This window comes from Vigna radiata, chromosome 7 (assembly GCF_000741045.1).
Source record: "Vigna radiata var. radiata cultivar VC1973A chromosome 7, Vradiata_ver6, whole genome shotgun sequence".
Lineage (NCBI taxonomy): Eukaryota > Viridiplantae > Streptophyta > Magnoliopsida > Fabales > Fabaceae > Vigna > Vigna radiata.
In genome coordinates this window covers 20255513-20260474 of record NC_028357.1, presented here as the reverse complement: position 1 = coordinate 20260474, position 4962 = coordinate 20255513, and positions in this window count along the sequence as shown.

Sequence of the window (4962 nt, the reverse complement as noted above, 5' to 3'; positions counted from 1 at the left end):
GATGCAGCGGAAAAATAAAGCTTCGACTAGAAGCTTCAGTCTNGTCAGAGAGTAGGTGAGGGAAACTTTGCTCGAAGAGAAGAAGCTCTTTCAACAAGCGCAAGAACGAGGAAGGAGATCGCCTTCCCTGGGTAGATCTGTAGTTGATCAAAGAAGATCTCTTCTCACNGATGAAGAGCCAGAGAAGATACGAAAGAGAAGAAGATGGAAAACAAAGAGTGAAAGGGAAACAGAGGTAAAACTCAAAACTGTATCTTGTGTATTATTTTGTATTGTATATTCTTTCTTACTAAAATACAAAGAGCAAACTCTATTTATAGAGTTTGAAAAATGGTGGAGCGTAAAACAGAATGGTGGAGCGTAAAACAGAATGGTGTTACTGTGTTAAAAACAGTAACCCACTCAAAGCTAACTAACTAACTAAATAATAAAGTCTAATAGCCGCCCCTCAAGCTGGATTGTGTATGGTTACCAATCCAAGCTTGCTAACTATGGTTTTGAAGCGAACTCGGTGAGGACATTTGGTAAAAATGTCAGCTAGTTGTTCCTCTGAGCGAATAGGGAGGAGATGCAGAAGATTAGCCTGTATCTTCTCACGAACAACGTGACAATCAAGCTCTATGTGCTTGGTTCTTTCATGAAAGCTCTGGTTATGAGCTATATGCCTGGCTGACTTGTTATCACAGTAAAGAGCTGGAATTCCAGCTTCTTGAACTTGTAGGTCGTCTAATAGGTAGCAAAGCCACTGTATCTCGCAAGTAGTTGCTGCTAGAGCTCTATACTCTGCTTCAGTGGAAGACCTGGACACTGTACTTTGCTTCTTTGTTTTCCACGAAATGAGTGATGACCCAAGAAAGATGCAGAAACCTGTGGTTGACCTCCTAGTGTTAGGACAGGTTGCCCAATCTGAATCACTGAAGGCCTTTAAATGTATGGGAGAATCTGCNGGAAAGAATAGTCCTTCTGAAGGTTTAGATTTGATGTACCTAAGCACATGTTGAATAGCCCGATAGTGATAATCAGTTGGGGATTGAACAAATTGACTTAACAGATTAATAGAAAAACATAAATCAGGCCTAGTGTTTGTGAGATAAAGAAGCTTCCCTATTAATCTTCGATATGAAGTTGGGTCTTTCAAATAACTGTCATCTTTGTAGAGAGAGTTTGTATCATTCAGAAATGGAGTTGAACAAGGCTTGCAGCCCAACATTCCCGTTTCTTCAAGGATGTCTAAGGCATATTTTCTTTGGGACATATGAATTCCTTTCTTGGATCTTGCTATTTCCAACCCTAGGAAATATTTAAGGTTCCCTAAATCTTTGACCTGAAACATATTGTGCAAGAGGCCCTTTACCCTGTTAATTTCTGTCATAGAATTCCCTGCTAAAATAATGTCATCAACATAGATTAGAAGGGCTGTGAATCCAGTAGGTGTTGTCTTCGTGAAGAGAGAATGGTCACTTTTAGATTGTGTGTAGTTGATGGATATAAGGAAGGTGGATAACTTCTCAAACCATTGCCTGCTAGCTTGCTTGAGACCATACAAAGACTTATTAAGTTTGCATACTTGGCCTCTCTCAGTACCATTAAGACCTGGAGGTAATTCCATGTACACTTCCTCATTTAAGTCTCCATGTAGGAAAGCGTTGTTCACATCCAATTGTTGTAAAATCCAATTTTGAGATGCTGCTACTGCAATGAGCAGTCTAACCGTAGTTAATTTTGCAACAGGAGAAAATGTATCCAAGTAATCAATGCCTTCTTGTTGGGTATACCCTTTAGCTACGAGACGAGCTTTATGCCTTTCTATAGTCCCATCTGCTTTATATTTGATCTTGTATACCCATCTGCAGCCAATAGCTGTCTTTCCTTGTGGAAGCTGCGTTAGAAACCAAGTGTTGTTGTCCTGCAAAGCTTTTATTTCTTTCTGCATTGCCTCAATCCACACACCTACGTCTTTGGCTTCTTTGTATGAACGGGGCTCACTATTAGCAGTGATTGCCATGGTGTATCTCAAATGTTTTTCTGTCAAAGATTTACAGGATAACAGATCAGATATGGGATAAGGGGTTTTAAGGTTGTTTTTAATAGATGTGGATTGATTCACCTGATGAACATAATCACTCAAGTACGTTGGAGGCTTTCTGGTTCTTTCAGATCTCCTTTGTCCATCATTTCTGTCACTGTTATCAGGTTCTGTGTCAGGATCGTCTGTTTCTGTTTCATCACCTTGCACCTCATGCTCTTCAATCCTCTCATTGTAGGCAGGACTCCCTATAGGGCTGTTGAAGGAGGCGTTGTTGTCTCCTTCTTCACTGTCTAATTCTGTATCGTTTTGTTGGTGTTTACAAGGAAAAATATTCTCATAAAAAATAACATTTCTACTTATAAAAAGCTCTCTAGTATTGGTATCTAGAACTATATAACCTTTTACACCATGTTTGTATCCTAGGAAAATTCCTTTCCTAGCTCTAGGGTCAAGCTTATTTCTTCCAGCCTCAAGGGTGGAAGCAAAACAAAGGCATCCNAAGGTTTTCAAGTCTGAATAAGTGGGAAAAACATTGTAGACTCTGCTGTGGGGAGTCTCATTATTAATAATAGGAGTGGGTAGTCTGTTTATGAGATAAACAGCATGACTAACAGCATAGGACCAATAAGTATTTGGTATATTGGACTGAAACATGAGCCCACGGGTCACATTAAGAATGTGCTGATGTTTGCGCTCTACAACTGAGTTTTGCTCAAGAGTTTCAACACAGCTAGTTTGATGGTTAATACCATGCAAATCATATAGGCTAGTGCAGTTAAATTCTGGTCCATTATCAGACCTGATAGTTTTAACTGCTTTTCCAAACTGATTCTTAATTTTAACAATAAAATTTTCAAGCAAACCTCTAGTTTGACCTTTATTAGTCATTAAAAATATCCATGTGTGCCTACTGTAGTCATCTACAATGGTAAGAAAATATTTATGGCCATGTACGGAAGGAACAGAAAAGGGGCCCTAGATATCACAATGAATAAGTTCAAAGCATGCAGTAGACACAGAATTACTAACAGAAAAAGACAGTTTGTGCTGCTTAGCATAGTGGCAGACATCACAAATGGCAGTATCATTTATTTGAACATAAGGAAAACGTTCACAGATTTGTCTTACAACCTTGTGGCCAGGATGGCCTAATCTATAGTGCCATATATTTACATCAACTTGTTTAAAAGAAAAAACAGACTTTGATGCAAAATTCGGATCATGAGTAGGAAAAGCTTGTAAGTAGTATAGGCCTTTGTGAGGACTAGCATACCCAATCATCTTCAATGTAGTGTTCTCCCTTATCTGACAAAACTCAGAAGAAAAGATAAGACTGCAGTTCAAGTCTCTTGCAAGACTTTGAACAGAAATTAAGTTGAAAGAAAAAGTAGGTATATATAGCACATTAAAAATAACAAAATTTTTAGAGAATTGGATAGTTCCTGCATGTTCAGCTGTAACAATGGAGTTGTTTGGTAATTTAACAGCAATGGGTTTAATTCTATAAAAGGTAACATAATTTTTCTTTTCATGAGTCACATGATCAGTGGCTCCAGTATCAATAATCCAAGAGGAAGTACCTGGTTTATCTTCCTGGTCATTTCTCTGCATCTGATTAATGTTGTGCATGGGTTCTTCAGCTTTTTCAATCATCTTGAGAAGCTTTTCAACTTGTTGTGGTGTCAGTTTGTTCAGATTAGTATTGCTGCCTCCCTGGTTGGCTGTTTCTGATCCAGTACTGCTTTGGCAGATATTAGTGGAATTCCATCCACTCTTTCTTTCTTGATTACCCTCATTCTTCTTGTACCAGGGTGGAAACCCATGTTTAGAGTAACACTCATCTATAGTGTGATTCATTTTATTGCAATAGGAGCACTGTTTTCCATGGTTGGGATTCCTTCCTCTCCCTCTTCCCTGATTATATGGTCCAACACCTCTGCTCTGACCTTTCCAGGGTTGTTCTGTTTTCCAGTTGTTGTTTCTGTCCGTAATGTTAGCTAAGACTCTGGTGGTCTCTCCTGTAGTATGCTGGATAAAGGTACCAGCATCAGACTTTTCTTGCCTCTCTTGTTGCATAATAAGAGAGAAAACTCGATTAATATTAGGTAAAGGCTCCATCAATAGGATCTGGGTTCGGACAGTGCTATATGTCTCATTTAATCCTTTCAAAAAACATATGACATGTTCTATTTCTCTATATTTCAGAGAAACTTTTGACAGTTCACAGCTGCAAGGAGTCTTGCATGTGCATTTGGGTATGGGTCTCAAAAATTCTAGTTCTTCCCATAGGATTTTTAAATCAGTGAAGAACTGACTAACGCTTCTTTCCCNTTGCTTTATTGAATGAATGTCTTGAAGAAGGTCCGAAATNTTAAAATAGTCACCTTTAGAGAATCTCTCCTTCAATTCATCCCATAATTCTTTAGCCTCTTCTACGTATATTACACTTTCTGCAATCTGTGGGGAAAGAGTCTTCGTAATCCATGAAAGAACCATTACATTGCATCTTTCCCATGCATCAAACAAAGGATCTTTGTTGTTCTGAGGTTTTTTAATGGACCCATCAATAAACTTGATCTTGTTCTTTGAGAGGAGAGCCCTTCTCATGCAACGGCTCCAAGAGNGNTAATTGGACTCGTTTAAAACCTGGGAAATGAGGGTTAGGCCTGGATTCTCTCCAGGATGTAGGTAAAAAGGACTTGCTGGGTTAGCAGATTGGTCTTTGTCTTCCATGGCAGTAGAAAAGCAAGAANGAGTCCAAGAAACTNATCAAGAAGTCTCAAGAACCGAAAAACTGGGCATAGAAGTAAGGTGGGTATAAACCTGCTCTTGATACCATAATGCGAAATGGGCTTGTAAATAAAAGCCCAATAAAAGTCTCTGACCCAATATCTCTCTGGTGGATGCAGCGGAAAAATAAAGCTTCGACTAGA